Here is a 23409-nt window from a genome sequence, read left to right on the forward strand (position 1 = left end):
CCAATCTTTTAACAACCTTTCTTACCTAATTTCTCCTCATCTTTCTGTCACTTCTCTTCGCGCTATACTTTTTAATCATCTACAGCGAAACCAATGAAAATTTTCTAGACTTGGATTGGCTGCAACTCATCCTTGAGCAAATTGGCTGTGAATCGGGGCATAGCTGGCACCTTATGCAAATAAAACACCTGCACCGGGTCGGGGATGTTTAGTTGTGTATATAGCTAAGCTATCTTCTTCAATTTATTACTACCTGTCTTTAGCTTAAGCTTTTTCGTCGACTGCTGTGTTAGTTGAAGTAAATAAATAAATAAATAAATAAATAAAACAATAAAATATTAATCAGAGCAATATTATCAAATTCACTAATATCGCTAGCAGATTTGATGGCATACCCATAACCGACTAAACTAGTTAGTTGGACTCTCTTGTTTTAAAAATTTGGAAGTTCTCAGCGTCAACACATCATACTGCAAAAATCCAAATGGTATATTGGTTAAAACCTGCTGTGTACTATTAATGGGTTCGTTACTTAAACCGTTAAGTTTTACAATATTATTATTATTATTATTAAGATATTTACGCGAAATTGTAAAGCTATAGCAACTAAGGCCTTAAGCATTTGTATTGACTATTTGGCTAAATTAGATGGTAGATATCGGTAGCTTTTTGGAATTCAATAGTTTCTTCTTAATTTTGGGATGACGTGATTTCTTTTATTCTTGATTTAGGAAATTTTGATCTCTCCTGTTGGAATAACGGGCAATCAATAAGTATATCAGAAATGTTGATTGGTGCGTTGCAGTGTGTACATATTGGAAAAGGGGATTTGTTAAGGATATGGATGTGGGTTATATTTGTGTGTCCCAGTTTGATTCTGGTAAATTTCATTATATCAGTTCGAGAAACGACAACAAGTTTTGTCTTGGGAAACGTTCTTGTAGTGTTGCGATGTATTTGTTCTTTGTATGTCTTTGTGTTTTGTTTTAAGAAGTTTAGGATATCAGTGGGGTATGAGTATTTTCCGTAATGAGAGGAAATATTTTAGCGTTTGTGGCTGCTGAGCCAGCTGTCTCGTTCCCTGCTATTCCGCAGTGACCGGTGACCCAAAGCAGTGATATTTTGTTATTTTTGTATTTGTTTGTCAAAAAATAGACCAAAACATTCTAGATAGCCAGTTAAGAGCTTGATGGGTGCTAAGTTGCTATCGCGGGTGTTAAGATTTAATCACGCGTGATGTGACTGAAGCACATGGTAAAATCGGTAGTCGTATGCGCGCTAATGTATTGATTGATCGATCATCGTTTTAACTCAGCTGTGCGTATACTGCCAGATTTCTCCACAGGTTAGATCACATCTAAGTGAAAGAGCTTTTGTTTTTCGAGTTTTTTTTAATTTATATTTATATAATTGTAAGTACTGTGCAATCGATTTATGCAATAGTATTGCTATGGTTTGTCGCTACTGAGTGCTGCGTTCAAAGTATGGAATGACCTTCTTGGCACATGAAACGATCTAGAAAATGGTGAGTATAAACATATGCGTTTTTCTGCGATGGTCATAGTGGCTCTGAAAAATTATCCCTAATGAGTGATACAAAAAATGTTCATAGAGTTGATTAATTTCAGTCTCGCCGGCAGCCTTCGATTGCCACTTTTTTTCAACCTCTCAAAAAAAAAAGTTAGAAGACGTCGCTTCAGATGAAACGTATCATGTTAACGAAGATCAAGTTTCGGATACTACTTCCGAAAATAATACTACATTGACAGAAGGAACTCAGAATTTGTCGAGAATTTGTTCATCGTTTATGAGAGACGCAAAAGATAGCTTCTAGGTTATACCTAACCTAGCTTCTATGGGTATGTCAGAATTCTCCAGCGACATAGGACATTTTATCGGCAAGAAGATAAGCGATAGGGATAAAGGAGAACTTTTGGAAAACCCTTGGATACCATCGAAGAATTACATATTTCCTTTCTCCAGCAGAACTGTTTGCGGAAAAGGGATTAGGCATTATGTACCACATAAACATTTAGTTGATCACAACGAATGGTTGTTTTTTTTCTGATGTCAAAAAGGGGCTCTATTGCAAATACTGTCCAAGGTTCACAACAAACAATTTAGGAGGTTACCAAAAAAATACACCTTTAGGTATACTAGTCACGCAACCGTTGGTTAACTTCAAGAATCTAACCGGCATGTTAGGAGATCTGGAAAGCCATTTTCAACTCATTTCCCACAAGAATGCAGTTGTTGCAGCCAAAGATTTTCTGAAGAATTACCACAATCCACAATTCGACGTCCACAATATCATAAATGGTGAACATCTGTCTCAAATCCAAGAAAATATAAAATTTCTAAGGTCTATTGTAAGAGCAGGTATTTTCCTCGGACGACAAAACATGGCATTTCGTGGTCATAGAGATGATGGTGAAGTTTCAACATATCAGTTCCTGCACGAAATGAAGGAAATTTTTCGGGCACTGCTGAAATATCAAATGGAGTCAGAAGATATAACAATAGAAGATCGTCTGAAAAAAGCTTCAACAGTCGCAACTTACATCAGTAAGACAAGTCAAAATATACTTATCGACTGCTGCAGAGTTCACATTCAAGAAAAAATCAAATGAATTCTACTCTATAGAATTCGACGAAACTTCCGATTTATCGGGAAAAGCACAGGAAACTAATTTTCGAAATATTGTTGACTGTAAATGACGTGTCTAGTACACTGAGGAAAAGGATTTTCCTCAAATCGAGTTGAAGTAAAATTAAGAGGTATTTAATCATATCCAAACAAGCAATTTCTTAACATTGAACAAATTTTTATTAATTTTTATAAAACATATCGAGTGTAAATGATGTATTTTACGCAAAGTTTCGGCTCAAATCATCGTGATCGTCAATCCAAATCGTGAGCGATATTTGCTGTTTTATACAAATTAATTCAAAAGTGTCATTGTAATCCAAATTTTTATTAATACAAATGAACCATCCTTTACGTTCACAGAAACAGCGACATTTGAAACAAATTAGTAATTTTATGGTTATCAATTTCTTTTTTGTCTAGATAAGTCTCATACTTCGGTACATGGTTTTTCTTCTGGTAAACCACGTGTCAAAAAAGACATCGTGGATTTCATAGACGCTTTTGGCGAACTTTTTAAAGAAGAGGGAAATAATGTTTACGAAGGGACTAAAGACGCTGAAGATAATGATGAAAATGGTGAAGATTCGGAAGACGACGTAGAATTATCATTGACCGGAGTTTCTCCAGGCAGCATCGTTTTAAAAACAATGAAGAAACTAAGCGACTAACGCTGCTATGGTTCTCTCACAAACTTAACAGCAGTCTAATGAAATCTTCTATTATTCAGTCAATTCAAAAAGATTCCGACGTCATACGGGAGGTGACAATATTCTTCCAGAATGCACATCCTAAACGTTGCATAGCATTATCAAAATTACTTGGACACAAGCTGAAAAGTTTATGCGATACAAGATGGGTCGAACGGCATGATTCTGTTCTCCATTTTGTAGTGGATTTGCCGAAAATTTTTAAGGCGTTGACCAAAGTGAGTAAATGGAACAACAGAGAAACAGCGGGTTAAGCAACATTACTTATTGCTGCTCTTAGCTCTTTCGACTTTATCATTGCGCTGTTTTGTTTGAGTGATGTTTTATCCTTGACACGACCCCTTAGTGTAATTCTTCAAAAAGAAGACATGGATTTGTCGAATGCTTCCCAAAACTTTAAATGTCTAGTTGAAGTTTTAGCGAATCAAAGGCAAGAAGCCGAGAAGTTCATCAAATATACACAGATGCAGAAAAATTGGCTGAGGAATTGAATATAGAAGTAAAGAAACCAAGAACAACAGGTAGACAAACGAAACGTGAAAATCACGATACGTCTAACTCCATGTAACTATTCCACTTCTGGAAAATATTATTGAAGATTTGAAAATTCGATTTTCTCAAGAAGTTCTAGATGGCTTCAAATTATGTTCATTGCTTCCAAAAAATGTTAGGGATATGACATCAAACGAAAATACAGATTCAAGCAACCGTTTAATTCAACGATTCGGCATTCTACTTAAGAAACCAGAAAAACTTTTGCACCTGAGACTCAAAGAAGAAAGACCCACTGGCAGTACTTTTGGAAAAATAAGACAACCTATGTACATAATTTTAAAACAGAATTAAAGTTTTTTATAAAAAGAAAAACTGGCAGTACTTTTGGAAAAATAAGACAACCTATGTACATAATTTAAAAACAGAACTAAGGTTTTTTATAAAAAGAAAAAATTAGAGCCAAACAACATCGGATGACTTCTTTTGGCCCGGATGACTTCTTTTGCGCCACCTTGTAAAATAAAATTTCTTCCATACCTGGTCTAAAAAATTTTTGTTTAATTTTACGCATTTAATGACATATATAACAGTGTTTACATTGCAGCTGAATTTGTTGGCAAATAGGCTTTTTATTATATTTAGCCGTTTCGCAAGTTAAACAGTTAAATTGTCTATGTGAATGTTCCATTTGTAGTTTTTTGCTATGGTAATACCTAGTATTTTGAGGGCGGATACATTTTGTAAGTGGAAGCTAGTGGATTGCAGTACGCAGTTACACTTCTTTTTTCTGCAAATATGTACGTAGGTGTTTGCATTTTTCCACTGAGAGAGATGCCATGGAATAATTGCACCAATTCTTAATGTTTACAAAGAGTGAGTCGATATTCAACAGAGACCGATTTTTTTAATTTAGAAGCTATTGTATAGTCATCAGCGTAGGCGTTAAAGCTACTTAGCTTTCCTTATGTTGGGCAATTATTTTGTTTAGCTTGTTAAAGGCTATAGCGAAGAGTATGACTGTCAAAGGGGAGCCCTGCAGAGTCCCGCTTTCTAAAGTGTATTTGAGTACGTTTGAGGACAGTTATTTTTCTGTTGCATAAGAAATTGCAAATGGACTTACTGATTTTGGGACCAGTTTTCCATTTAACTAGTTCGTCTAAGATGGAGTGGATACCCACTCTGTCGAAGACCTTAGTGAAGTCTAATGAGATGATCGAGATGGTGTTACAGTTTGATAAAGATGAAGTGATCTGGTAATCTAGCAGTGCTAGGGAATCAGACTCTGATTTCCCCTTGCTAAAACCCATTTGACGACTGTCTAGAAGCTTGCAGTTGGTCGCTAGCCATCGCAGTCGTTTCGACACAATCTTATCGAGTAATTTAGATAAACATGGATTGAAAGAGATTGACCATATTTTGGAGGTGGAAGCGTTTGCATTTATTTCGGATGTAAAGTTTGATATTGATACTCGCTTTGCGATCTTTATTTCGCGTTTAATTAGCTTTCTTGTAGATAAGAGCATTAGCTTTCTTGATATGATAAGATAAGAATGTTTGTCGTACTAATGTTTCTTTTTAAGGTATTCCATGCTGTGAGTTTTTGGTCTTTTAATCGCATGTATACCAGTCTGTATTGAGTGATAGGATAGGTGAAGCGATAGAAAGGTCTATGTGTGTGAATGTGTGGTGAGTAGTAAAATGAGTTGGTGAGCCGTTATTTAGTGTGATTAAAGAGGTTTGATTTATAAATTTGAAAATAATATTGCCTCTACTATTGTTGGTTTGGGATTCCCAGCTTCTTTGCCAGCTATTAAAGTCACCAGTAATTAATAAGGGTGTTTGTGTAGTGCCGTACAGGTCTCAGATTTTGAATTTTTAATGTTTTAGTGGGAGGTATATATGATGAGACAATAGTAAACTTGATTTTGGAATGGATTGTCACTGCGATGGCTTGCGTTATGTTGTTGTATGGAGTTATAATCAAGGAGAGCTACAACTCCATGTCCGTTTATAGCAGTGTTTCTGTGATATAGGGTATATATATATATAGTTGATGGGGATTGGAATGTTAAGGGTAGAGTGAATGTGGATTTCTTGTACGGATATGATTTTTCGATTATTTTTTTTCATGAGAATCTGTAACTGGTTATAGTTATTCATATATCCGTTTAAATTCCATTGGATTATTTTTAACATATGTATATTAGTTGCTTATTGGTTGCTTACTCTAGTAGTAGTGTAAGTGTTTAGTTGTAGAAAGTTCAGTTATTTGTAGTGGTAGACACCATCAGTGACGTTGTGCAGTGAAGCAGTCTTGAATTTTTTATATAATTTTTGACTTAAGAGTTTTGGTTAGGTTGTTTTGTTTACTTGTATATATTCTTAGTTTTAGGTCTTCAGTTAGAGTGGAGTGATGGCTGCTACTAATTTGCGGTGTTGAAGCGGATGGTGTGTCGTTGATTGGTGTGGTGTCCATGAATGATTCGATGTCTCTGTATGATGTGGTAGATCTAGTTTGATGCTGATGCTTGATGGGATTAGGATCGTTCGTTAGGCTATGGGTTTGATTAGTTGAATTTGTTGTTGATGATTGTTGTTTTGTTCTGTTTGTTGTTTAGCCGTTGTAGAGTATAGAGATTGTTAAGAATTGTTGGAGAACTGACTATTAGTTAACACAAAAGAAACACCGCTTTTATTTGTTTATATATCTTCATTTATATTAAACACTTGAACTTGAGCTTTGGCAACACCAGCAACCACGTTTTACATTTGCAGAAAAAAAAAGAAAGAGAGATCTTCAGTGTGACCAAACTTCATGTCACTTAAAAAACTTAATCTAGTATTGTAAAGTGTAATTTTTGTAAGTGGAATAGGGGTATTCCAACACGCCCCCTCAAAAATTACATTATTAAATAAACAAAAATTAATTCAAACTTAACTACTGATTGCTGTGGTTGGTGTGCCATATGGCACACCCCAGTCAGAGTCTACATATCCAACTAGGATATTTTCAAAAGTTTCATTCTTATTAAGAACCAACTTCATATTGACACTTCCTTTTAAGTATCTTAGAACCCTCTTTAAACATTGCCATAACTCTGAGTTATTCTTACTACTATATCTACTCAGAATATTTATTGCAGTAGACAAATCAGGGCGTGTGCACAGCATAATGTACATTAAACACCCAATAAGATTTCGACATGGTGCTCCACAATCTTCATCTGAATGAAGCAGTTCATAATTCATTTTGTTCGGTAAAGGGGTACTTACTGCATTGCAGTTTTCCATATTATATTTACTTAAAATTCTCGAAATATAAGAGGACTGACTTAAGCAAATTTTATTAGGTAACATTTCTATTCTTATGCCAATGAAATGTCGTATTTCTTCTAAATCAGTCATCCGAAATTTATTCTTTAAGTATGTTTTAAAATCAATCATACTTGTCATATCCCCTGTTACTATGACAACATCATCAACATACAGCAGTACATATATATTTGATTTAACATCGCCTTTGTTTAGAATGTAAATACAACGATCTACTGGCGAATTTGCAAACTTGCATTCTTTTAATGCCTGCTCAAAAACTTCAAACCAGCACCTTGCTGCCTGTTTGAGTCCATAAATTGCCTTGTTCAATTTACAAATGTTTTGACCATTGCTTGATGCACCTTGAGGAAGTTGCATATATATTTCCTCATTTAGCTTTCCATTCAAGACAGCTGTTTTCACATCCATTTGATGAACATTCAGATTATATTGCACAGCTAACGATAAAATGAACCGAAAGCTAGAAATTCTGGCAACAGGGGCAAATGTTTCATCATAATCCACCTGATATCTTTGGGTAAACCCACGTGCAACAAGTCTAGCCTTGTATTTCAAAGGATTTCCAAATTCATCATACTTCATAGAAAATACCCATCTGCTATCGACAATGTTTTTGTTGTTTGGCCTTTCCGTCATAGTCCATGTGTTATTTAATTCATGAGCATTTAACTCTATTTTTATGGCTTCTTCCCAAAGATGTTTGTCATTTCGATATTTTATTTCATCAAATGTATTTGGAACATCATTAAATACAGTGCACTGTAGTACACTGCAGTGTGAGCATTCAATATAAACATATTTATATTACAATCGTCTTCATTATACGATATTTGTGGTTTGCCTTTTAATCTCTCACTTTTTCTGGTTAATGATTCGATTGTTTCATGTTCCGTACTATCATTCGGGAAACACGCTTCCTTACTCTCATTCAGGACAACAGATTTAGTTCTTTTCCTACTCTCATTCGGAATATTTATGTGATCAGATTCCTTACTATCTTTCAGGATTTCAGTTTTATCACACTCCTTACTTTCGTTCAGGACATCAGGTTTAGTTCTTTTCCTACTTTCATTCGGAATATTTATGTGATCAGATTCCTTACTATCTTTCAGGATTTCAGTATTATCACACTCCTTACTTTCATTCAGGACATCAGGATAATTTATTTTCTTACTTTCAATCGGAAAATATTCATGACCAATTTTATTACTTTTTCTAAGCAAATCTGTTTCATTGTTGACAACCCTTGAATTAACCATATTAGTTTCATCAACGACAACATCTCGTGCAACGATGAACTTTTAATTGATAGCATCCCACAATTTATATCCATTTGGCTCATATCCCACAAGGATACTCTTAAATGATTTTTCATCGAATTTGCCATTTTTATTTTTATTGTGGACATACACAGTTGCGCCAAACACTCTCAAATGACTCAGATTGGGCTTTCTATTGTGCCACTTCTCATATGGCGTAATTCTACTTTCATCGAGGGCCCTACTTGGAATTCTGTTAATGAGATATGTTGCTGTTAAGACAGCTTCACCCCAGAAGTGTTTTTCTAATTTTGCACCATTTATCATAGCCCGAGCCTTTTCAGTAATAGATCGTATCATTCGCTCAGATACACCGTTCAATTGTGGTGTATGTGGAACAGTTATATGATAGGATATCCCTTTATCAACACAAAAACCCCGCATCTCATTTGACAGGTACTCTCTACCATTGTCAATATATAAATTAACCATTTTAAGATTAAAATGCGCTTCACTCTTCGCTACAAAGTCTTTGAACATATTAAACACTTCAGACTTATATTTGATTAAATAAGTAACACAATAATGTGTAAACTGATCTACGAAGATTACATAGTAGTTTTTATCATTCAGAGTGACTGGAGTAATTGGTCCACATACATCTGAATGCACTACGAATAAGGATCTATTAATATGGCTTTTGTCTTTGAATCTGTTAAATGGTAATATATTTTGTTTTCCGTTAAGACAGGGCTCACAAATATCATCTGACAACTCTAAATTATTAAGAACGCTCTTATCATTGAATACATTGTATCTTTTTATTTAAAGTAATTTTCCATTGCTAATGTGCCCAAGCCTCTCATGCCACAATTTATATTTATTTTTATTTTTTGCATTCAGAGTATATGCGTGAAATTTAAGTACTGGAATATTATTCAACATACCCGAGTTTTTCACCACTAGCATTCCATTTTTGCTTATGGAAACTCCATCAGTGTTAAATGTCACTGACATTCCAGCTTCTTGAAGTCTCTTAACTGACATCAAATTAGCTGCAGCTTCCCTGCAGTACAAGACATCCTCCAGTGTAATTGCGAAGCCATTTTGCACCCGCACAATACCATGTTTGGTGGCATATATGTATTCTCCTTGTTTAGCCACAGCGATTTTTAGTGGATATCAGAATACAATGACTCATCATTTATTAGATGGTCACTCGCTCCAGAATCCAATATGAACTCATTTTTATTTAAATTTGATTTCACTTGTTTAAACATAAATGCAAACCCGGGTTCTGGTGTTGCCAATTGCGCTTGATTATTTTCCTTATTCTTTTCTTTTGAAATTCTTTTAAATGCGTAACAATCTTTTTTTATATGACCTACCTTTCCACAGTAATGACACTTGATACTATTTCCTTGCTTGCCTTTGAAAAATCTATTTGGTTTATTCACCCTATTTTTAAAATTGACTTGTGTGCGTATTGTTGTTGTTTTTATTTTGCACAACTGTTTTCATCACCTTTTTACTCGTATCACTATTATCATTGTTTATTTTAACTTCGTGATCTAATAATCTATTTTTCACAAGAGCTAAAGTTAAGTTATCCTCTGATAGCATTTCTATAGCTGTGATCACTCTGTTGTAAGATGATGGCAACGTAAGCAACAAATGTGACACCTTATCCATTTCTTCTAATTTTGCACCGGCAGCTAACAATTCGCTAACTAACTCATCAAAGATGTTGAAGAATGTCAGCAGTGGCATCTCACTCGATAACTTAAGCGAGAGTAAACGTTTGCGCAATGCCAATTGCGATGGCAAACTTTTGCGCTCATAAATGGCGTCTAAGCTGTCAAAAATTTGACGCGTGGTTTTGTCGTTTGCCGCAAAATTAAGAAACGCATCACTTAAATGTTCTATAAGCGTACTTTTGGCACATCGCTCTGCCTTTACCCAAGAGTCATCTATTTTGTTGGGCATCACTTGATCAATAACTTTTATTACATCTAATTCTGTAAATAATGCCCTCATCCTAAGCTTCCAAAAAGAGTACTTTTCACCATCAAAGGGCTTTATATTGCGCTTTGCCTTTTCCATTCTTTTTAACACACACACACAGCTATGAATAAGGAAGAAAGAAAGAGACAAAAACTTGTACTTGGAATTGAATTTCACAATTAGGTTAAATTTCCGAACTGATCAAATAATTGTATTTATGTATATGTAGTAACTAGGCATGGACTGGGCCCATAACCTGTTGGAGAACTGACTATTAGTTAACACAAAAGAAACACCGCTTTTATTTGTTTATATATCTTCATTTATATTAAACACTTGAACTTGAGCTTTGGCAACACCAGCAACCACGTTTTACATTTGCAGAAAAAAAAAGAAAGAGAGATCTTCAGTGTGACCAAACTTCATGTCACTTAAAAAACTTAATCTAGTATTGTAAAGTTTAATTTTTGTAAGTGGAATAGGGGTATTCCAACAAGAATATATTTGTGTTGCAGTTTTGTGGTCTACCTTTTCCAGAGTTTTGATTGCAGTTAATTGTTTTTGTTTGGGAAAGGCTGGGCATGATTTGCAAATGGACTGTGATTGTGTTGACTGTTGTATTTGCAGTTAATACAAAATTTTGGTTTGTCGCAAGTTTCATTTTTCAGAATGTGTTATTCAGCAGAGCAATTTCTTTAGTTGTGTTGTTATCAGTCTTTAGAAGTTTCCGTATTTCTGTAACATTTTGAGATTTTAGTTTATTTAATATGTCATCATTAATATTTCGTAGTCCGTTGGAGTTAATAACTCCCTTGGAGATATTAAGAGTTTTATGTTCCGAAACTGATATGGGAAAATCACCAAATGTTGTCATTTTAAGTAATTTATCAGCTTGCAGTTTATCTTTCGTTTTTATAAGTAGAGCTCCTATTATTGTTTTTTTACATGTTTCGACTTCTCCGTTGCAAACGTAGTCTATCACTTTTTTTTTATCATAAATGGAGACACATTTTTAAAAGTATTATTGTCTGTTCTATTTGTGTTGATATATTTTGGTTCACTGTTATTTATTTTCAGAAGTCTATTTATTGCTGAAGTCATTGTTGTAGTTGTTGTCGTCGGGCTAATGCCCTCCGCCAGATTTTGAGCAACTGCTCTTTGCCTTTATTATTCTTGTTTTTATTTTTGAGTTTGTTTTGTGCATTTGTTACTTGCACCGGTAAACCAGTGTCTAAAAATAGAACCCGGCGGGATGATGAGATTTGGCAAACTAGGCTTTCAGCTATACGTAACACGTCTGATCTCTTTGAGAGCACAAACTGATTACAATATTATTAATTCTTTTTCCAATAAATTTATCGGCAGAACTTTCTTTTATCAAGGAACACTCAGATCCAGTACAGTACAATGACAAGCATTCTCCATCTTTTGGCCGACCATTGAAAATATTGAAAACTTCCGCAGCTAGAGTTTCGGCGCCAGGACCATTGGACCGGTACCTTTCTTTTCCACGCGTTCATTTCTTACTGGCTTAATCATCTTTATTATGCTGCGATGTTGCGACTAAAAAATGACACACATGCGGCCATATGGATTGCTATGGTGTGGAGGCGTTGCCACTTCTGATGTCGAAGTCCTGGGCAGGACATCCTCCAAGGGAATTTGGTTAACCTCACTCATGTTTTACTTCACTGTATTACTTTGCTAAAACTTCACTTATTTTGTTTACACTGAACTGCACCGGTGGCTGGCTGTTACTGAATTCTATTAAAACAACATAGTAGTCATTAATTCATTCTCCGACATATAGATATAAATTAAGACGTTGGGTCCGTCCACTGGTTCCTGTTGGGGGTTGCCGTTGGCGGGATCCAACTTATGGGTTGATTTATGTTAATTAGGATGAGATACCATCAAGTATCTGAATCACCGTCCTTGTGGATCAGCAATATATTAGAGATTCTACTTTGTGCTACGGCCAAGTGCCGGAGCTATGCGTCTTTATTGTTTAATTGGTTATACAAAACTGAATATGTTGAAGGAAATAAAATACTTTCACTCGTTGCAGAGGACGGACGTGTTTTTTTTTTTGCGCTTATCAACTTTTATTTTTTTCTCGCGATTAAATACTTTTCCATAACTTTTAAATTCATTATCGGTTTAATTAATAATAATTTCAATATCCAAATTTTATTTTCATTTCGCGAATTCTTGCTGTCGCTTTTGTTTAAATTTAAATAAAATCAAAACTTACAACAATACTTGCAGTAACGGTGTTGTTGTTTCGTTTATCCCTTTTGCTTTTGTGTCTTTACCGTTTTAACTACAAAATTGTTGTTGCATGTGTTCAATTTGACGCGCTCTCCCGTTCTTTCCTATTCTTGATTGATTTGCGCTCTCGTCTTTTGCCTACCCGCGACTCTGTGATACGTGTTTTTGTTTTTGTGCTTTCATCTCTTTTTGTTCTTTAGTTGTGAAGGCTTACTCTGCACATTAACCCTTGTGTCAGAACTGGTCAGTATATTCTTATACACAGATTTTTTACCTTTAGAATTTTTATTTTTTATTTATTTGTATTTCCTTTTGTAATTAAATTAAACTTTTTGATAAAATGGTTGTCTGCTCAAAAAATAATTGCATAGTTGCCACTTATTCGGTTGACTCCCATGATTATATTCTTTGTTGGTTGTGTGACAATGCGGTTCACGTTAAGTGTGCAGGTTACACAGGCAGAATCAAGGAGTCTATTGCTAAAGGTGGTGGCTTAAAATATGGATGTGATGCTTGCCGGGAGGTCGAGAATGAGATGCGTTCTTTCATGAGGCGGACTAGAGATAGTTGTGACACTTTAAGGGCAGGTTTTAATAAACTCCAAACGGAGTTTACTGCGGTGGAGGCTCAGTTCAGAAGTTTATCGCTTATGAATGAGTCTCCGAAACGTAAAAGGACCAGTCCTTGGGGTGTTTCTGTTTCTGTCCAAACAGCGTAGCTGCGCTGCTGGCAATGCAGGCAGAGGAGCGGAATGCTTATGTATAAACATATTTATGTATAAATGTATGAATGTATAATGTTTACATAAGAGTATGTATGTATATATGTCGCCGCAGCGGGAGAGTGAGGATGTATCATATTGCATTTTGGGCCAGAGTGGCCGCGCGTGTTATATTTGCCGACACAGCAATTGTCCAGCACCATGCACTCATGGGTGGTCATGTTGCTTAAGAAGCAAACGCACTTGAATGTTGCGCACATTAATATTGTACACTAATTGCTACAATATATTTGTATACATTGTAATGTTGTTATTCTAGAACATGCTACATCCCCCCTCTTTAGAAAAATAACGTAATTATATGGTGTTATTTTCTAATGGAAATTTATTTATGTATTATTGTTAAAAAAATTATTTTTTTTGTTTATTTTTTTTTGTGGTTTTTTTTTTCAATTTGAATGTTTGATTTTCTGTTTGATGGTATACATATGTGGTAAAAGTATTTTTGTATATATGTATAGTGTCATTAAATGTAGATAAAAATTTTTGTTTTGTTTTATTATTTTTTTTTTCATATATATTAATTGATAAAAATTTTTAACCTATCTTTATGCACTAATTGTTTCTTATGCTTTGTATCTTTAATTAAAATGTTATCCCTATCCTTTATTTCTTCTATAATGTATGGGCTTAAATACTTAGGTTCTAACTTATGACCCGTATCATTACGTAATAAAACTTTATCTCCTATTTCTAATTCGATATCTTTTACCTTTCTATCATATATTTCTTTATTCTTTGCTTTATGCTGTTCTAACATAATTCTAGCTCTTTTATAAGCCTGTTCTAATCTAAATTTTGATTCCTTAGCATAATCTTCTATGTTATATAGTGGATTTATATAATCAACACTATTAAAATGTTTGGGTAAGTTCGCAGTTTTACTAAATACCAACTCATATGGACAACAAACATGTGCCATAGAGGGTGTTGTATTAAAAGAATATGCGAAGTATCGTATCCATACATCCCAGTCAGTTTTGTCAACTGAAATGTATGATCGTAAATATTCATTGAGTGTTCGGTGGCTTCGCTCCACAGTGCCTACAGTTTGGTGATGATGTGCAGTTGAAGTTATCTTTTTAATTTGCAAGTTTTTGCATAAATCTTCAATTATTGAGTTTCTATATTCTGTTCCCATGTCCGAAATGAACGTCTTCATTGGACCGTACTGCAGAATGAAATCTTCAAATATAGCTTTCGCTACTATTTTTGCACTTTTGTCTTTTATTGGTATTATTACAAGATATTTAGTTAGATCGCAGATTAAGGTTACTGCGTATTCATCGTATCCACAATTACCCTGTCGAAAGCCAGTTGTGGCGTGTCAGTTATGATTAATGGAGTTTTTGTGTGGTTTGTTATTTTTGCTTGTTGACACTTATTACATTTTTTTATATGTTGAGATATATCTCGTGTCATATTCCTCCAATAGTAATGCCTTTTTATTTTGGCCATAGTTCTTAATATTCCAGTATGACCTCCTTGTAAGGGGTCATCGTGGAACGTAAACAGTATTGCTTCTTTTTCTTTATCGTTTTTGTTAATAAGGTCACCGGCTTGAGTAGCGCTACTCTTAATAATTGTAAAACCTTATTGCCCGTATTTTTGAAAGATTCTATTGAGATAGTTTCAAAGATCTTTTCGCTCGGTGCCACTTTGACTTGACTGATGTTAAGTATACCGGCTTCTTTTTCGAGCATTTGAAAAAATTGACCTAAGTCGAGGATTCCATTGGTATACATATCGCAAATGTCAATTCTTGCTATATCTTTCATGCCATGTTTGAATGTGGTTAAAGAATCAGTTATTCGCAAGGTCACTACTTTTTGTACTTCGTCGTTTACAATGACGTCATACACATTGGGCTTAGAAGCATTAAGAGATTGCTTTTGCAACTCTTCTATATTATTTTCTTTTTCTTTTCCTGCGCAGGAATTTGACTGTTTTCTTTGATTTCTGGTAGTGACTATCAGAATTTTGTGACTGGTTGGTATATTTTGTATGTCCTGTATAATTATTCTCGATAGCGCGTCGGCTACGAAATTATCTTTTCCCTTTAGATATTCTACCGTAAAATTATATTCCTCTAATTCAAGTCGCATTCTAGTTAGCTTGGAACTTGGGTTTGCCATTGAAAACAAATAAGTTAATGCTCTGTGATCTGTTTTGACAGTAAAATGTGTACCATAAATGTATGGTCTGAAGTGCGTGATTGCCAAGTGAATTGCAGCTAACTCTTGTTCAGTTGTACTCTTATTACTCTCACCTTTGGTGAAAGATCTAGACGCGTATGCTACTGGAAGCTGTAGTCCATTTTTAATTTGCGTGAGGACTGCTCCACATGCATATTTACTTGCGTCTGTGATTATGCAAAATTCTTTGCTAAAATCTGGGTACTGTAACAGAGTTGGGTTCATTAATGCTGATTTTAAATGCTCGAACGCATTTTGACAATCACTTGTCCATTCGAATTTAACATTTTTCTTACATAATCTTGTTATGTGACGAGAATATTCAGCGAAGTTTTGTATAAATCTTTGATAATAATTGCAAAATGCAATGAATCTTCTAGCGCTGTCCGCATCATGTGGGACTGGATAATTTTGAATGACATCATACTTTGTGTCATCAGGCAAGATTCCTTTATCTGTGCATTTATGTCCCAAAAAGGTGACTTCATGTATAAAGAATGAACATTTTTCAGGATGTAACTTTAGGTTGTGTTGCCTACACTTCTCAAAAACATCTGTTAGATTATTGAGCATATGTTTTTCGGAACAACCTATGACTATTAAGTCATCCATGTAAAGGAATGCTTGCGAAGGTTCAAGGCCAGTGAATGCTATAGTCATCATTCTCTGGAACGAATTTGGCGCTATTTTTAAACCGAATAATAATTGCGTGAAGCGATATGAGCCATTACATGTGGAAAAGGATGTTATGTCTCGTGACTCTTCTTCGAGTTCAATTTGATGAAAACCTGACATTAGGTCAAAGCATGAAAAATACTTTGCTCTACCTAGTTGATCTAAAATGTCATCAATTCTATTCATCAATACTATTTGATCTATGTAATTAATGGTTAATTATGGTATTTGCTAAATAAATACCATGCTGAATTTCCTGATTTGGGATCAATACACTGTCTTCTTGTGAACTTATTTCAATTTTTCGGACAACTTGGGATCTTGCTGACAATACTATTGAATTGTTACCAGAACTGTACGATATTGGTACATATATCGGATATTTTAGGTTGTTTGGTCTAATTATTAACCAGTCTTCGGACGGATTGAAATCTAATTGACAGTTGTATTTTCTTATGAAATCGATTCCTAGTATTCCATCACATGGAATAGCGAATTGGGTATTAACGATGTGAACGTCGTGTGGGATTATATATTTTGAAGATTGAATTTTAACAGAAGTAAACCCTATGGATTTAGTTACTTCTTGACTAATTCCCTGTATATTTATGATTTTATTGGTTTGAATACTTTGAAAATTATCGGAATTTTCTTTTACAATAGATATTTCCGCTCCTGTGTCTATTAAGAATACTAACTTTTTTCCCGTTGCCACATTCGTGAAGGTAACAAATGTATTTTGATTTAAACTGATGGCGTGAATCTTATTACTCTTTACTGCTGAGTATCTAAAGGTGCTTGGGAGTTTTCCGAAGCATTCTGTGCTACCATAATATTATTGTTGGTATAACCGTTTTGTCGGTTATTTCCTCGGTTACCTCTATTAGTCCTGTTGTAACCTCTGTTGTTTCCTCTGTTATTATTACTTCTGTTTTGCTGGGAATTTTGGCCGTTATTGTTATTATTTTAGTTATTGTAATAACCACGACCATTGCCTCTACCGCGATAATTATATTTGTTATTATAATTACCACGGTTTCTTTGGGCATAAAAGATGGTATTATTTTGGAAGCTTTCTGTGGATCCCAACTCTACTGAAAGAGTGGTAAATCTAGTGATTGCTTTTTTAGCTGATTAAAAGTGTCCTGATTCCATTAATAATTGGACTCTTTGACTTTCGGTATGACCTACCATAGCATTTACTGCCACTTTGGTAGTGTATTTTATTGCTTTTTCACTTGGAAGACCATCCGCAATATATGCGCCTTTAAGAGCATCGGTCAATTCAGCAATCTCTTTTGTGTATGAAACGCAGTTAATGGGGTTTTCTCTGCAGTTTTTTAATTTTTGCTGTTAAAAGATCTACTGATTCACCCTTGAAGATTGTTGACAGTTTTTGTATTACTTCATCAATCGTTGTTTCAGAATTCAGGGTATTACCCGCTTGACCTTTTAATTTCGATTTTATGAGTTCGATGGCTACTGCTTCGTGCGGTTCTTTTATGGTGTCAAGAACGCGAAGCGCTCCAAGGAAACCCGGTAGACTTTTAATATCACCATCGAAGTATGGTATCAGCTTGGTGGCTGTATTTATGAATTCTACCCTTGTTTGTGTCATTGTGTTTTCTTTTGGAATGGCTGGTTTGTTAAGTCTTATTATTGATTGGTCAGAGCTCCCTAATGGTTCTTCTTGACCTATTTCTTCATCAGCCATTGGTTGCGTTACTTCTTCCAGTACTATTGAAGTTTCCAAATCAGATGTTTGTTTAAATTCAATATTGTGTCTGTTTAGCACAGTTATTGCGTTTTGTTTGCAATCACTGTAGAACGCATTTGCGGCTGTTTTTTGCCACAATTTTAGTTTGCTATAGTGTTCAGTTAGTACTGTTCTAATAGCTTGGAGATTCTCTGTTATAATTTTTGTGTGTTTGGTTACTGTTTCTTGGGATGTTTCCCTATTCTGAGAAAGGCACTTACAAGATTTACTTAATTCTTGTGAGTGTATTCTAGCTTTTTCTATTATATCATCCCAAGTAACCATAGTTTGTAAAAAAAAAAAACCTTTTTTTTCAGAGACGTAATCTCAATGGTTTGTTTGAATATTTCGTGTATTTGGTTGTTTTTGTTTTTAATTGACAAAATTTTTTTTTTTTTTTTTTTTTTTTTTTAAATGTTTATAGTTTGCTACTCTATATCTACTATTTCTACATCTGAGTCTGTTAAATCTATGCGTTCATTACTCGGTTCTGATATATTTATCAGCTCGATTGAGTCCTTGAAAAGTTCGTGTACCCATCCGGGCACGTCTTTTCTTAAAGGAGTCTTGGCTAACAATCTACCGTAAGCTACTTTTATGGTTTTTTCCATAAGATCTACAATATTTTTTTCAAATTTGTAGTTGTGGGCTATCCAATATCTTATTTCCTTGTATTCGCGATTTGTTTCGCCTGATGGTATCAGGAAATCAAGGATGGGTAAATATTTTTGTAGCCTTGTATTATTGAGCTTCATCCATCAGGTAGAAGCGAAATGTGCCTGTTGAGTTCGAAAAACAGCATATATTTGGTACAGTGACAATAAAACTCATCTGTACCATTGCACTTCCTTTAACTGGGAATTCTTCTCCCGTTAAATCGAAGTATGCTAATCTTATCTGTACTAGGTTTATCGAACTTTGTGCCGATTTAATATTATCCCTATTAAAAATATTATCCCTATCAAAAAAAAAGCTTTCTGCTCTCTGACGTGACGGTCGTGTTTTTGCATAGCTCCTGAGTTTTTATTAATATTTATTGTTTTTTCTCAATTTTTAATTGTGCTTAATTTGTTTACACTTCCGCTGGTGTTGTTCGCTTGACTCCCTTGTGTTTTATTTCCATAATTCGCCAAATTAATCAGTTTAAACAGTTTTTTCTTTTTCGTGATTAGTGTTTGGTGCAATTACATATTTTTTTTTCTTTTTTTTTCTCTTTCGTCATTGCTTCTGCAGTTGCTCCCCTCATCGCCCCCATCATACCATCAGTGCTAGTGGCTTTGTTGTTCTCTCTGCTTTGTGCTTGTGCTTAGCTTCTCTCCCGCGTAATCACTTTTGTAAGGCCGCCTCTCAAAGCTCGGCTTATAACTGTTCTTGCACTCTCTGTTGTGCTGTGCACTCTAGCTGTCTCTTTGTTTTATTTGTAATTGTTGATTATTTATCAATAATTATCTTTGTGCTGTGAATTTAATTTTTCTATATATTCTTATATATATATAATTTTTTTGCCTTTCTTTCGGCTTTTCAATGGCTTGTTGTCTACCTAATTGCAAACATTCTGATCGTTTTGATGATCAGTATAGAGCAATATCTTGTTGGCTCTGCGATAATCTTATTCACTTAAAATGTGCTGGCCTCAATGGCCGCGACTATGACAAATTTTCTGGTTTGTCTGTGTCTAAGCCTGAGCTTGGCTTAATGCGATGGACTTGCCCATCTTGTGCCAGCCAGCAGCTTGATTTTAGCCGTATGTATAGGGATCTTCGTTTAAGGTTTCTTTCTTTAAACAAACTGGCCAAACAGCTGTCAAACGAGTGTGACTCTAGCGTTCAATTATTGTCGCAATTCAAATTTGTTCCACCTTCTGAGAAATTGCACAAGATATGTACCCTTGAGTTGCCTCGTAAGCAGTCGCCAGCTCTCTCTATTACTTCTTCTCCGATTTTACTTTCGCCTACACCATCTTCTTGTCCCTCTTTATGCTCTTCTTTTCAGATTGAAGTACCCATTACAAGCCCTGGTGTACCTCAATCTATCCCTCACGGGAACTCTGATCAATCACAGGATCATGCCGGCTCTCAATCACTTGCGGATCCCAATGCTCCTCCTCCTCCACTAACTGTAGTGCCCCATCGCAAACAATTATTTATTTCTAGGCTTGCTCCAGATACTTCTGAGTCGTCTGTGGCAGCTTACATTGGTAATATTTGCCCTGCTAAGGTTTTAATTCAAAAGTTTAAGTTTTCTAGGCCTCGCGAAATCTCCTCTTTTAAAATTACAGTACCAAATGAGTACTTCTCAGCTATGGTTGACCCTAATTTTTGGCCAGAGGGCCTAGTTGTACACGAGTTTGCGCCCAATAAGCGCTCTCGTCCGTTGCCTGTCCACCTTCCTACTTTATCTTCTGCTTCAAAAAACTAATAACATCTAGTCTTTGCATTCATTATCAAAATGTAAGAGGACTTCTTACCAAGCTGTCGAACCTTTTCTGTGATAGCCAAACCTTTTCAGCTGACATATTAGCTTTCTCTGAAACTTGGCTTAACTCCTCTGTTCTAGATAATGAAATTCTTTCTAATAATTTTATTTCTTATAGGCTTGATCGTGTTGGTCGTCGTGGCGGTGGAGTACTCATTGCTGTAAACTCGAATCTGTCTTCAAGTGTGGTGCCGATTGATCTCCCCTTAGGTGTTGAGTTTATTTGCGTCGAAGTTACATGTTCTAACTTTAGCCTATATATCTCTTGTTCTTATATTCCTCCAGCTTCTGATACCATGATCTACGTGCACCATGCTGATGCTTTACGAACTATTTTTGGTCGTCTTAAAGATCGGGATGTTCTTATAGTTTTAGGTGATTTTAACTTGCCTAATATTTCTTGGCTTGTTGATGATAATCTATCTTTCTTAATTCCTTCATCTCAACATGTTTTTCTTGATAGCCTACTTGATTGTCCACTATATCAGTTGAATTCTTTCCTTAACTGTTCTAAAAGAATCCTTGATCTTGTTTTTGTCTCTGATCCCACTGTTAGTGCTGTATCGCAAACACAGCCACTAGTGAAACCTGAAGATCCTTATCATCCTACCATTGAAGTTACTATTTCTTACAATTCCGTTACTAATTTATTTAAAAACATCTCAAATTCTCGTCGTAGATGTTTTCGTAAAACAAATTTCAATCTTCTTAACAGCCTTATTTTCTCTTTTGATTGGTCGTTTCTATTTGAGTGCTGCGATATAGATTGTGCAGTGAAGTTTTTCTATTCTGCTCTTAATTCTCTAATTGATAAATGCGTTCCTTATGTGAATGTCTCTACCGTCTCCAGCTCGCCAGTCTGGTTCACACGTAGGCTCTCTAATCTTCGTAACATTAAATCGAGATATTTTAAAAGATTTAAAAAAACTGGTTCGCGACTTGACTATGCAAATTATTGTATAGCCAAATCTCAATTTTGTCTCTTAAATACTCAATGCTACAACAATTATCTCGTTCGCTGTAAGGCTGAATTTTATAATAACCCCAAAAGATTTTACAACTTTGTCAATTCCAAAAGACGCTCTAATGTCCTACCTTCCACCTTCAGACTTAACGACCAGTCTGCTAATAATGATTTAGATATTGCAGATCTGTTTGCTAAATTTTTTCAGTCGACATATTCTACTACTGTTTCGGATCCCACACCCTATCCCTTTTCAATCCCACATTTAAATTGTATGTTTTTTCCCAGTATTACTGAAGACTGTATTCTCTCTAGCTTGTCATCTATGAAGTCTTCCTTCGTTCCCGGGCCTGATGATATACCTAGTTGCATCCTTAAAATGTGTTCTATTTCCCTATCTAAGCCTTTAGCTCGGTTATTCTTTATATCGAGTGAGACTTGTAGATTTCCTGATATTTGGAAGGAGTCATTTATTATTCCGCTTTTTAAAAAGGGTAGCAAATCGGATGTTTCCAACTACCGTGGCATTGCCAAACTTTCGGCAATACCTAAACTGTTTGAGAAAATTATTACGTCTTCTCTTCAACATCTATCCAGATCCACTATTTCTCCTTGTCAGCATGGTTTCATGAAAGGTCGTTCGTCGCTTACCAACCTTTTAGAATTGACTACCCTTGTACACCATGGCTTCCGTAAAAAGTGTCAAACTGATGTTATTTATACTGACTTCAGTAAGGCTTTTGATACGGTTGATCATTCTTTGCTTCTCGCGAAACTTAACATCATGGGTTTTTCACCAAAATTATTGGGTTGGTTAAAGTCGTATCTTATTGGCAGAACCCAAAAGGTGTCTTTTCGTTCCTCGATATCTAAAACTGTTCGAGTTACGTCAGGTGTACCCCAAGGCAGTCATCTGGGCCCACTATTATTTACATTGTTTATAAATGATTTGCCTTTGGCCTTGGCGCATTCACGCGTGCTCATGTTTGCGGATGACGTCAAGATTTGTTATTCCTATAATGATCCTTCTTTCCAACAGTACTTGCAATCAGATCTCGATGCGTTCTGTGATTGGTGCCACGTTAATAAATTACACCTTAATGCCTCTAAGTGTTCTTTTATGACTTTCAGTCGTTTGTCTCCGCTCCTAGCTCATTACTCTATTAAGTCTGTTCTGTTAGATTGTGTTCCATCATTCAAAGACTTAGGCGTTATGTTTGACCCTAAACTTTCATTTAATGTTCATATTTCTTCAATTGTCAACAGAGCAAGCTGCCTTCTCGGCTTCATTAAACGTTGGGCCAAAGAATTTGATGATCCCTATGTAACAAAGGTTTTATACACTTCGTTAGTTCGCCCTACTCTAGAATATTGCTCGCCAGTGTGGAACCCGCAATATGATGTTCACCAGCGTAGTATTGAATCGGTACAGAAGCAATTCCTAAAGTTTGCGCTACGCGGTCTAAATTGGGACCCGGGTCTTCGCCTACCTTCTTATTCTGATAGACTTCTTCTTATTAATCTTCCTTCACTTTATAACCGTAGGCTTGTTTTTGGCATTCTCTTTCTCCATAAACTAGTCAACGGCGAAGTCATTTCTACCAATTTACTAGATACGCTGTATTTTTGTGTTCCCTCACGTCGGACCAGAAACTTTTTTCCTATTCACCTTAGTAGATGTCTGACTAACTACTCTCTTCACGAACCTCTTCGTGTTCTTTGCCAATCTTTTAACAACCTTTCTCACCTTATCTCTCCTCATCTTTCTGTCACTTCTCTTCGCGCTATACTTTTTAATCATCTACAGCGAAACCAATGAAAATATTCTGGACTTGGATTGG

Source organism: Drosophila willistoni (assembly GCF_018902025.1).
Source record: "Drosophila willistoni isolate 14030-0811.24 chromosome 2L unlocalized genomic scaffold, UCI_dwil_1.1 Seg168, whole genome shotgun sequence".
Lineage (NCBI taxonomy): Eukaryota > Metazoa > Arthropoda > Insecta > Diptera > Drosophilidae > Drosophila > Drosophila willistoni.